This window comes from Onychostruthus taczanowskii, unplaced genomic scaffold (genome assembly GCF_017590055.1).
Source record: "Onychostruthus taczanowskii isolate IOZ18803 unplaced genomic scaffold, ASM1759005v1 scaffold4, whole genome shotgun sequence".
Lineage (NCBI taxonomy): Eukaryota > Metazoa > Chordata > Aves > Passeriformes > Passeridae > Onychostruthus > Onychostruthus taczanowskii.
The window spans coordinates 16,840,795-16,854,300 of NW_024501459.1; positions in this window are offsets into that span (position 1 = coordinate 16,840,795).

The window sequence follows — 13,506 nt, forward strand, 5'->3', positions numbered from 1 at the left end:
TGTTCCAAGTCCTGTCTCCAGGTGTGATTGCACAGGATTTTTTTTCCTTCTCCTAAATCTGTATTCCCAGAGGTGCTACCACTGTTGATGATGGGCTTGGCCTTGGCCAGCAGCTGCTCTGTCTTGGAGCCAGCTGGCATTGGCTCTGTTGGACATGGAAGAAACTTCGAGATGCTTCTTGCAGAGTCACTCATGCAGCCACCTGCTACCAGAATCTTGCTAGGAAAACCAATACATAGGCCTTGAGCAAGAGAGAAAGACAAAACAAAATCCTGGTCAAAGCAAGGATGACTGGAATTTCAGAAAGCTTGTCAGAGATTTTTATGAGACTTTTTCTTTCAAGAACCAAACTGGCTTTTTCTTTCAACGTTTTTTTCCTGTTGTCCACCTAATTTCCTTCCATCACCTTTTTCTAGTTCCATCAGGCCCACTCCCATTCAACAGTTCTTCCTAAATTCCTATTTCTTTCTCTGAATTTTAATTAGTGCTTGGATATCCTCACCCATGGCATTTACTTCCATTAACTAACACAGTTTGCTGGTATCACTGTTCCTACTCTGTGCTGAAAAAATAGCTAAACAAATATTTATGATTTTATTCTCTAATAAAACTGAAATCTTTTGGCAAAAGAAACTGTTATATTACAAAGTATATAAACAAGACGACAAAAAATTACAATGTGAAAGGAGAACAGAGGTTATAGAGAAATAATGGCAATTCTAAATATGCCAATAAAAGCATTTCTTATATTGTCTTATGTGCCTTTTTGGGTACTTACATCCCTGTAGTCATGCATTTTCTTTTTTTTTTCAGTTTCAGTTCTTAAGTACTGCATAAAGAAAAGTTGGTTTAGTTATATTTCTTAAAAAGATATGTTAAAAATTAGGCATCCCTGTCTCTTCCATGCATTTCCCATTAAATACTCAAACATTTAGATCCTTTGCAGTATTTTTACACTTTTAGCTCTGCAGCCCAACTGATGACCGGTATCAGATTTTTAAGCTCCATATTAGCAAACATTTTCAAAATATATAATGAAAATAAAACATAATAGGCACAAACTTACATGCATACTACAACTGACCTAATTTTAGATAGATGTCAATACTATTAATAGAGCTATTCATTTTAATGCAGCTACTAATACTTAAGTTACCATTAATTTTTTAAAAAAAGATTAATGGTAACTATGTAATTGACATAATGTAAATCAATACAGAACTAATAATTATTAGAATACTACTTTTATTTATCTATTTTAAATAAAAATTATATTAGAATATATATAGTAGAAATAGCATATAGTAGAAGTAGCAAAAAGCACAACTCCACACTTAGTGTATTTTATGTGAAATCCTGTCATCTGAGTGAATTACTCTATGAGACAATAAATTTGTTTTCAACTGTCTCAACAGATTTTATTTATTTCAGTTTACTACTTGTTTCTTCTAGGATATTTCTTTTGAAGTGAAGTGACTAAACTAAAAGTGCACTGCTTGCCAGGAGTTGTCTTTTTTTTTTTTGATTAGACATTCATAAAACCTACTGAGAAATACATTCTATTCTTTTCCTTAATCCTAATCTTGTCAATAAATTTCAGAGGTGAAATTGTTTTCAAAATCACTTTTTTTAAACTACATTTTGCTCTGAGGAAAAAAATAAAATCTTTACCTAAGCAAAAAGTTCTCTGCTTCATTTTCAGAGAGAAAGTAACTTTCCTTTGAATTTTTTTTAACAATAAACATTTCAACAAGAGCTGGTGCTGAAGCATATTACAGAAGAGAATCTTCTGATACTGCTCTCTGAGGTTCATTAGTTACAGAAAATCAGTGCAGAGAGTCTTGTTCTCCACCATGTGAAGCTTAAGCATTTCATCCATTGTAATAACATAAAAAGAAATTAGGACCATAGGCACTAGCTCTCTACATTCTTGATGAGCTTCTGCTATTACACATTTGCTTCATAAATTATCTGTTGGCTCTAAGCCACATTCCGCCTCCACTTGATGCTCTGATCTCTAAATTGCCAGAGGATTTGAAATACTGGGGGATTCAGCAAGCTGAATTCTGTTATCTTCCCAGCAGCTGAAGTCTGGCACGGCAGCATGACATTTGATTGGTAGATTGCCACCTAATAAATTAATGTAATAGATAATAGGATTTAATTGCTTGAGTCTCTCCTTTCTGTAGCATCAGCTAACCTGATGAGTAGCTTGCATTTTTGCTGACACAGTCAGCAGTTCTGTTGGCCTTTACAGTAGTAATATCACTTTTTGGCCAAGTCTAGGGAAAGTCTTTAAGGATTCACCTAACTTTTGTATTCCTGGCTCAGCTACCTATGTAGACCTTGTGCAGTCTCCATTTTCTAGACATCTATTCCTTATGTGGGAAAATTGCTCCTAATTAATCATCAATAGGAGAAGAAGAGAGAGCAGCTATTTTTGGATAATCATAATTTGGGAGCCCAGTAGCACTCTGGCTCTTTCAAATCACTGGAAAAAAAAATGTGCTGGGATCAAAAGGCATCTCTTTTTACAAAATTTATAACAGATTCTGCTGAAACTCTCTATTTTGATACTACTGTGTAAACACTTCTTATTTCACACTGTAAAAGGAATTATATTTTTGAGATTGGCCTTTGTAACTCAGGAAGCATGCTATTTTCTCCTTCTTCCCCACCCTATCCTCTTGAGTCACACCAACACTGATGCATCTATATTTTGATTACTCCACCAGTAACATTAGAAAGAAGTTGCACATACTCAATGTAATCCTTCCTCACTGCTGTTGGGAGGCAATAGCTATGCAGCTGAGGCATAGCAGGCACTGTAACTGCATGAGACACTGATCATGGAAATGTGCCAAAAAATTTGGGAGTGAAATAATGTAATAAAAAGGGACACAGGTGAGTAGAGGAAGATCTCTGAAAAACAGAAAGGAAGTCAGGTCTGTGGTGATACACCTTCCCCAGGTCTGTCCATTAAGGGCAAAGGTAATTTATTCCAGCTTGATAGGACAAAGACTTTTGGTAGCAATCCTATGGTTATCATATTGTTTATATCTACTATATCATGAAGGATTTATATTTCTTAGATCTCAGAGGTTGTTTTGTTTTTTGTTTTTGGTTTGGTTTTGGTTTTTTTTGGTTTTTTTTTTTTTTTTTTAATGTGGGTTTGTAGCAGAATCACAAAGGAAAAATGGTGAAATTAAATATGTAATCTGCTCTGATGTCTGAAGTAGATAATGTGTATTTCCAAAATAAGGAGAAAACCCTGGGCACTAATTTTGGAATTACTGAGACAGAAAGTTTACTCCAGCTTTTGATGGCTGGAAAAAATCACCAGTGTCCAGAGACTGGTTGAAGAAATATTCCTTCTGTAAGTTCTGTTTGCTTACCCACTCAGTAAAAGTCAGGAACCTAGATAAGGAAAAATCTGCACACATATTTTTGAAAAGGGGCTCCTGTTTTTGGTTATGTTCAAAAGGTAACAAGATAACCTCTCACTTCTGCTGCTTACTTGGGAATATTCACATTTGACATTGTGCTAATAGCCACAGAAGTTTGGCTGTCAAGTATGGTACATGGACACCAGGTACCAGGAATTTTCTGGTCCTAGCATGGAAAGAATTTTTTTAGAAAACTGCATTTTTGTCCCTCCTTGACATATTTTAGACCCAACTCAGCACTGTTGCTCCAGCTACACTCTGCCCTGCTCTTCATATATGGAGCACAAAAATTTTAATTTTTGGTGGTTTTGCTAGCTATTCAGCTGGTAGAGGTACCATGTGCTCTCTTTCCATGAGGAACTGGGATTCATCTCAGATTAGTGAGCTTTTTTCAGAATGAAATCTAAATGAAGCCAATTTTTAGTTAGATCTTAAGTTAATTCCTTCAAGATGTGGGTGTAAATTATGTTCTGTTAATCTCGAAAATCTTTCATTTTAGCCCCATGTCACAGGCAGCAAATCTTTGTTTCAACAATGTCACACAGTGTAAATGCAATCTCCTGATTTGCTCGAGATAAAAGATATAAATTTTTCTGCATACTTGTTCAGAGTTCTTGTGCTTACAGGTTTTAGGGGTTGCTGGGTTTTTTTGCCTTTGTAAAACTTCTTTTTATGAATTTTTACTTCTTTACTGCTACTGTTCAAAATATTGCAAGGAGTTGTAGAAACATCTATTAAAATGATTTTGCATCATTTACATGAAATGTTAAACTTTCACAAGTACTGTATCAGTAGTGTGTTAGCAAAGGTAGTGCTGACCTTAATACAGAGATCGAATATTGGGAACTGGACCCTGAGCCCTAGATAACTATTTTTTTATATATCTATATTTATCATAATTATCTCTGTTGACTGGTTATCATTCCCATAACTGGCTAAAGAATTATACCAATAGCTTTAAGTAGTTCCTATCGACAAGCAGCCTTCAAGGCAGGATTTGTTAAAACTGCTTAAGATTATGAGAAAGTAATTTTCACCTCCCGGTGCTTCAGTTATCTCCTCTGAAAACAGTGGATATAATAATATATCTTTTGAAATTCACTGCAGTGCTATGTAAGATTAAGTCAACAGATTTTGTAATTTTGGAAGAATGAAAATTATATAATGGAAAGGTATAAACAAAACAATTCAGGTATTAGTATTCATTTATATATCTTTTTTAAACTTGCATTACACCTATATTAGCTACACATTTTTGTGTTCTTGCATGAACTGTAAAAATACTGGGACTAAAAGTTTACAGGAACAGATAAGTACTGAAAAACTTCAAAACAGTACAGAATTATACAGAAGATCTGTATAAAACTCATGTATGTGTGTATATATATATATATATGTGTGTATATACATGTATATATATGAACATATCTTTGAATTAGTAGTAAAGTTCTACATATCACAGCTGGAACTGCTTTGTGATGAAGAAATATAATAAAAAAAAAACTTTATAAGGAGGGCTAGAAATGCTAGGAGAGAAACAGTCCAGCAGTGTACAGAAACATGAGTGCACTAACAGGCTCGTAGCCTCTTCCCTGCTTTGTTGAGCTCTAATGGGTTGGATGTGGTGAAACTGTGCAACCTGGGTTGGGTAACCATAAAAACACATCTTGGACAAATCTGTGAGAAGGATCAGCAGGGGTTGTCCCCATTACCCATTTCAAGAATAACATCTTAACCTCTCCTTCTCTTGCAGAACTGTCCATTCTTGCTGCTCTTGACACTTCAGGAAAAAAAAAAAAATTAAGAAATGTAACTTCATTTTCTAGTCTAGGATGTGTAGCAATGGTTTAATGAATAGATTTCAAAGAGAGGCTTATGGTTTCCATCTCTGGCTGTGATCTAGTAAAGACATTTTTAAACTGTATCCAGATGTTCAGGTCTTTTCATACTGGATTTATACATCCAGGCAATCTGTTTCCATTACAATGTATCAAGAATGTCTCCATGGATATAATCTCTGCATAAACAGGTTTCCAAGGATTTCTGCTAATCTGAGGTGTTGAAATATGATCAATGACAAATTTGGGCATCTGAGTAACATGAAAAATGATGTTCAGAATTTCTTTCTCTAATCAAAGATTGGATACTGGTACTTCAAATGAAGATAGAATTTATTTTTTTTAAAGAAGCTAATTTATTTTGTTAAATCTGTTTTTTAATAGGAATGTGATGTTTTCACTGTACATAAAAGCAAAAGCAGTATTGAAACTATTACAGCTGGGCTTCTAAAATGCTTTGGCATGGAAAATAAAGTGGCTAGTGGTTTTCTGCTACATTTAAAATTGCCCAAATTATTTAGGTCAAAAATATTTCCAAATATCAAGGAGCTCTTCTTTCTCTTCTCAGCTGTCTGCCTGAGCCTTCTTTCACTAGGCTGCTTTTTAAGCTAGCAAATATGAGAGCCTCTAAGATAAGGAAAAAAAACCCAAACACAAAAATATAAAGACTATTTTAATATATGGGAAAATATATTTGATGTCATTATAAACAAAATGTGATGTTCTTCCTTAACTGTAAGTTTTTCAAATTACAAAAGAAGTTGTAGCTGCAGAATATGAATTTACTCACTTGAAAGCTCAGTACTTTGGTTTTCATGGGTAATAGTTTTAAATAGGAACATATTCACAGACTAAAAAAATCATAAAGAGAAGATAAATCCTTTATTAACTTCTTTTCTAATAAAGTAGGACAGTTTGAAGGTATTTTCTTACTGAAATAACACTGTAAAACTTAAATAGACTTTGTCTCTAGTCCAGACTCCTGATCAGAGCTAGGGCGGCTCTCAGGTCAGACTCCTTTGTCCAGGGCTTTACTTGGCTGGGACTTGAAAACCTCCAAGGAGCCAACTTCTCTGGGTAACCTCTTCCACTGCCTGGCTCTCCCTGTGGGGAAGAGGGGTGCCTTATATCTGGACTGAATCCTCTGTGCTTTGGTTTCTTCTCTCATAGCTTAAACTCCTGCAAAGAGCCTCAGTGACCTTGCTGTTAGTGTGGGAGGACACTGGTGAGGCTCCCTGAAGCCATCCCTTCCTCCAGGCAGAACAAGTCCTAGTTTCTCAGCCTCTCCTAGAGGGTGAGTGTACCAGCCCCAACCATGGGTGGATTGACCTTGGCTGGATGCCAGATGCCCACCCCTGCTACTCTCTTGCTCCCTTTCCTCAATAGGAGATATGATTAAAAACTGCAGACTGAGATATAGACATGAAGATCATTTACCAATTACCATCACAGACAAAATAAATTTACCTTGAAAATTAATTTATCACTAATTAATTAGACTTGAACCATAAGAAATAAAGACAAAATTGAAAACCCACCTTCCCCTCAGCCCCCTTTTCACCCAGACAGCTTCACTGCTCTCCCCACTCCTCTACCTTGTCAGCCCTTAAAAACACAGGGATGGTGGGGATTGAGGGATTATGGTCAACCCATAACTGTACCTCCTTACATTTGCTCCCTGCTCCAGCAAGGGTTCTCCTCATGGGTTGCAGTTCTTCAGGATGATCCTGCTCCAATTTGGACTCCCATATGAGCTGCAGGAAAATTACTCCTCCACCTTGGTCTCCATGGGCTGTAGGGGCTATCCCAGTACCTGAGTATCTCTTTCACCTTCTTTGAACCTTGCGCTCATGGGATTATTTCTCACTTTTTTTCCCTACAGTCCTCACTGCCTGTGCAGTTTTCACTCTTCCTTAAATGGATTTCCCAGAGCTGCCAACAGTTTGGCTGGTGGATGCCGTGTGTTCTATCTGGTGTCAGCTGGAACCAGCTGTGTCCAGCACGAGGTGGCCACTGACATCTCCTCGCCAGGGTTACCCTGCAGTGCCCTCATTGCCAGCATCTAGATGTGGGTGGACACAGGCACCACGTACATCAGCCTTCCACTATACATGTAAATATCTCATCCCTCCCTACTTTCCAGTAATATCTTATTTTGCTTTTCTCTGATTTTTTTACATATTTTTATTTTTGTGTGGTAGTGATCAAACTGAATGAATATGCTGAAAACCAGGTACAGGAATATTTTGGGTAGTAAGCGGGACTTTGGCCGTCCTCTCTAGACCCAGGTGGCTCACATGCCTGCACCACAGGACATGGTGGCCAACAGGCTGTGCAGCCCTCAGCTGGGTTGGCAGCTGAGGAATACTTGAAACACAAGGAACTATTTTGACCCCACTGATGAATACAAAATAACTACAATCTCAACTATCACATCTGATGTAGTAGATATGTCACAGCCTGTTCAATTAGTCTTGTGTCAGATCTAGAAGTCATACTTCATCTCCATAGTTTGAACCCCAGTTTGATCAAATATTGATACTAATAAAACAACCTACAGTATGCCAGTAAATCATTCACTTGAATGTGAAACATGCAGGAAGAAATTATCTTAAGCTTTGATTAAACACTCTGTTCATGTTTACAGGTGTTAACCAGGACTACATGCAAACAATTCTCCTAATATCAATAGCAATCTTATAGCATTTTGACAGCATTTATTTACCCAGCAAAACAACATCATTTTGACTTCAGTGGAAGTTTTTCTGGGGTGAAGATTAAGGAATGTGAAATTTCATACTATCATGGGAATATATTAAGGAATGTGAGACTTCATACTGTCATGGAAATACATATACAGTGCCATTACTGAGTCTAATGACACAGCAGGGAAGGTCTCAATAATCCTGAATGTATTAATAAACTGCTTTTTAAAAGGCCATTTTCTCACAGGGACCAAAAAGATCATTCTGAGCTATTTTACTGAGATCGAGCTATTTAAAACCACAAGACAAAAATCTATCACCTTCTTTTATTTTATAAAACTGGCAATAATGCTGCATTTCAGCTATGAGCTTATTTTTTCCACCACGTCATTCTACTTCACAGTGCTGACAATCAAGATGTTTATAGTGCTATTATTACAAAACCTGCATATGTAGAGTGACTTGGGAGTGATTTTGATCCAAATTCTGCAGAAATAAGTGTGCTGAGAACTGAAAATGAAACTGGAAATAAAATGTAAACTTTAATGCCCTTAAAACACCATATTAAAGCATGCAATGCATCCTACAACAGTAGGAACATTTGGTTTAAGAATAAATTTCTTTTTAAAAGTAGTTTAAAGATCAGTCATATTATTCAGCTTGATAATATTCATTTACAAACAAGGACATAATAATTACTTTCACCTCAGAAATTCCCAGGTGAAAATGTATGGCATGTGTTATAGTGGCTAGTAGATATAAAAACATTTATTTCTCACTTCAAGGGGTCAAAGCATTCCACTCCTTTCTGAACAAAGAGCCACAGATAGCTACAACTAAAACAGCTGCAGGTGACGAACTGTAAGTAACTACCAACCTTTTGGTAATATTAATGAGGACAGCTAGAATGGTAAACATGTCTTTATAATGTAATTAATTATTGTTACTATTGTTGTTGCTACCTATAATTTGAACCTCTGTGTTGAGCTTTACCCTGTCCTAGACATGGGGAAACAAATAAAGACAAATTCTTTTCCCTTGGGAGTTAATGATCCAAAAATAACACACTCACATAAAATGTTTCTGCCAGGTGCAGGTGCCTGCATTGGTAGGTGGTGGCAAAGAATCATTCTCTGCCAGTTCTAAAATGGATCAATAGATAATAAATATATTTCACTGTACCAGATTGATGAGCACATTTCATGAACATTAAAATCACTTGTGGATACTGCTAATAGTAAAAGCAGAAAATCAACTTGGTTTAAAAAATCTATAGTGGTCTTTTCTGAAATGTTGTTCTGAAAGAATTTTACAATGAAAAAAAATCAGAAATTTAAAGAACACTGTTATGACTTTTATATTGAGAGCATAAAAAATTAATTCTTTGTCTTCTGCTTTGGACTTTGCATATTACACTATTAAAGGATATGAGATTTTTCCTGTGAGATTTTACTGTCCTTTAGCATCTTCTTTGTTTTTCTGTTTATTTATTCACTCAGATTTCACAGATTCACATAGAACTTTTCCGTGAAGTTCTTTTGCAGAAGTTTGTTCTAAAGAGGCAGAGGTATAGTCATAGGAGAAATCAAGCAATACAGAGAGAAGGGAAATGTTTTCATAAGACACCTTGAAATTTCACAAAATAAGAATTTTTATATTTAAGCTGCCTGTGATTTTATTTCTATTTTCTTTATCTTTCTCATTCTACCTAAAACAAAACCTCAGCTAGAAGTAAGAAATGAAGTACAAATAGCACTTGTTATAGGTCAGAGAGGACTCTAGATGTGTGCACATTTAAATACTGATTTTACATGATGTAAGATGTCTTGAATTATTTTCAATTATTATTCAACAACTGCTTGCCAGTCAAGCAGAAATTTTGGTGTCATCTCTCTCTTAATAGTAATAAAGAAGGAAAAAAATCTCAAATCATAATATAACCCTCCTTTTTTAACAAATAAGCATATCCTATGAGAATTATTCTCTTTGCTTTTACCCCTTATCAAACACAATTATATAATTACACTGTGCAGCAAAGAAATAACTCCTCCAGTTTCATGTGGTATGATTTTACATCCATCTCTTTTCAGTGAAAGACAAAAAAAGATGTGGTCTTTATTTTTGTTAGTAATATCCAAGTAACCAAATAGATTATGATTATGATGGTGCTGAATTACTAGATTTTAGAACCCATTTTTCCTTCTTTCTCCTTCATACTTCTGTCAGAATAAATCAACAAGATTTTAATATTCAAAAAGCAGGGTAAGAGTCAAAAATTTACATCTTTTGTCAGTTCAATTATTTGTCCATTTACTATAAAGAATGAAAGAGTCTTTGAACAAGTGTTTTTTTTCTTTTGAGTAAGTTTTCTATGGAGTGAAAGTGGGGCTCTTAATGATGCATTATAGCACAACAATGTCTTAGAAGCAAGGCAGTATTAGTTTGTAATCTACAAAGTATGGAATATTTAATTGTGCAGCAAAAGACTGCATTCCTAGTGGTCTTTTCTCTTATGATTGTCCCCTTGGCACAAATGTTTCAAGGTTGTTGAGATGAAGTTTGGACAGATCACATAGTGAATTAGGCAGGGGTTTGTGTTGATTTTGTGAGAAACTGTGAAATAAAATGCAGTATCCACTAGCATGAGTGTACTGCTATGCATTTCAGTGATGCAAGACCCAAAATTACATGATGGGGAGATTTTCAGAAGAACATGAAATTTTATATAAAGGCGCATGAGCAGATGTGAAGAGAGTCAAAGAAGCACTAGAATGACCCACAAACATAAGTAAGGAAGAACATATCATTGTTACCTGCCTTTCTGCCTTTATTGATGAAATTAGTTCAGACACAACTGATGAAATTAGTTCAGACATAACGTTTGCTTATAAAAGCCTTTATCCTGAGCTTAGAGCACCCTTTACAAAAAGTGAGAAATACAGTCAAATCAGACTGAAATGCAATAATGGCTTTACACAACCAAGCCAAAAAAAGTAATCAGCTGTAAAGAAACCAAATCCAAGAACTATCTCTTTCCTCCACAGAAACAAGCTCTAAGCATATTTTTATCATTCACAATGTGTGAGTATTTCAGCATGTCCTGCGGACCAGGAAATATTAGGAAGCAATTTGCTCATATTGGAAGTGAATGCAAATCATTCTGCTCGAGTAAAATGACTTTGTAGAGGTGGGGTGGGACAAGATTTGCCTTTATCTAGGAAAAGAAGCAAGATGTGCAGCCTTAATTGTGGGCTGCTTTGCCTCAGACTGCTCGAGTTTGCTGCTCAGAAGGGGTGGCACTGCATCCCACACTGCCTCTCCTGCAATCTGTTCATGCAAGGACCGTCCATCTGCTGGGTTTAAACAGACCCCCAGTTGCTTCTGTGTTTGTTCACAGATGTAGGTAGGAGGTTTGACTGCGGTTTCTAAAACTCGAGTCCAAGATTATGAGACACATTTGCAAACATGCTTGCATATAGCAGAGTCTTATGTCATTGCTGGGAAATGCTCTATTGTTTCCACTTGCAAATCAGTTCCATTTAAATTGAGACGTGGTAGTGATACTTGTGCATATAAAATTAAATTTGCGCAATATCACTTCTATTTAGTCAAGAACTGTAAAATATACAATGACAGGAAACATTGAAGACAGGGTCCATGAAATTATTATCAAATAGAAATTATTTGACACGAGAAAGATTTACAAGGGGAATGTGTTTCCAAGAGAATTGGTTCTCAGACTATGGAAAATGTAGCACTTGAAAATAACTTTATAATTTCAATTGATTCTCAACGTTCCTCTACAAGTAAATAAATTGCTATATTTTTAACAATGGACTGAATTGGCCTCTTTATAGGAAAATTACAGATTATTGCAAAAGTTTGATTGCATCAGAAAGAGCTTTCTAATTCTTTCAGTCTTTCCTTGGGAATGTCTCTTTCTCCTGAAAGCAAGTTCTTGTTATTGGAAAGTTAGTGTGAAATAGGACAAGAGTACAGAACAAAATGCACAAACATTTGACTATCCTGTTTTGACAAGAAGAATCTTTGTAGGAAGATGTTACTATAGGTTTGGGTCCACTTGCAAGAGGGACAAGGCTCTTGCAATTTTATGGGACAAGGCTAATGCTCTTACTGACTCTGGGTTTTATGGTTCATTATTTGATACCTTCTATGCACAAAATTTGGTTTGCAAAAAAATTTGATCAGTGAATCACAGGTGATGTATGGACACACGGATGATTTCACTTTCATCCTAAACATATGTTTCTAGAAGTCCCAAAAGGAAAAATTCCTCATCATAGAATGAAAGAGCAGATTCTCAGTTCTGTATGTATTTTCTCAATATATCCAGAGTGATTCAGCTGCCGAGCTGCAGAACAAGTCCAGCCTGCCCAGCATCCCTAGAACACAGTTGTGTTCCCAGATGCTGTTTTGCAGGATGATCGAAACACAACTGAGAAAGAATTCTGTCAAGCTAGACCACATTTGTCAGACTATTTCATTCACCACAGGATAAATGTGACATTTTGTTATTAGTTTTATAGGTATGTTGATTCTACTTTACATCTTCAATTTTTACTGATGTCATTTTCTTGATGTGAATGAAATTAAACTAGGATTTAGATACCAAACTTGCTAGGTACTGAGTGTACTTGAGAAGTGAGTAATTTCAGACCTTACCAATATAGTGGGATTTGGCCCATAGGCAGATGGAAGGAACAGTAGAGTAAAAGTAAGATTTCTTTATAGCTAAATGTTGCTGCCCATCGATAAATATCTCTGGGAAAATCCTGGAAGTTGGCAGGATAGAATTAGAGAATGGTTTGGGTTCAAAAGGACTTTTAGAGTTCATATAGTCCAAACCCCTTGCAAAGAGCATGGGCATGAACTAGATGTGGTTGCTCAGAGCCCCATCCAACATGATGATGTTGAATATTTCCAGGGATGGAGCTACTACCACGTCTCTGGAAAACCTGTTCCAGTGTCTTACCACCTCTTCATAAAACAATTCAGCCTTATATCAAGTATAAACCACACTCTTTCAGTTCAAAAGCATTACCCCTTTTCCTATCACAATAGGCCCTACTAAAAAATCTGTCCCCATCTTTCTTGTAGGCCTTCTTCGGGTACTGGAAGGTTGCAATAAGATCTCCCTGGAACCTTCTCTTCTCCCACTGTAACAATCCCAACTCTCCTAGTCTTACCTTGTAGGAGAGGAATCCCAAACTTCAGATCATTTTTGGGACCTTCCTCTGGACTCGCTCCATCAGATCCATGTCCTTCCTGTGTTGGGGATGCCAGACCTGGGTGCAGCCCTCCAGGTGGGGTCTCAGAACAGCAGAGCAGAAGGGGAGGATCACCTCTTGACCTGCTGGCCAAGCTGCTTTGGATGCAGCCCAGGATATGGTTTGCTTTCTGGGCTCTGAGTGCACATTGCTGGCTCATGACCATCTCTTCAATCCAACAGAAGCCACAAGCCTTTTCCAGCAGGACTGCTCTCCACCCCTTCATTCC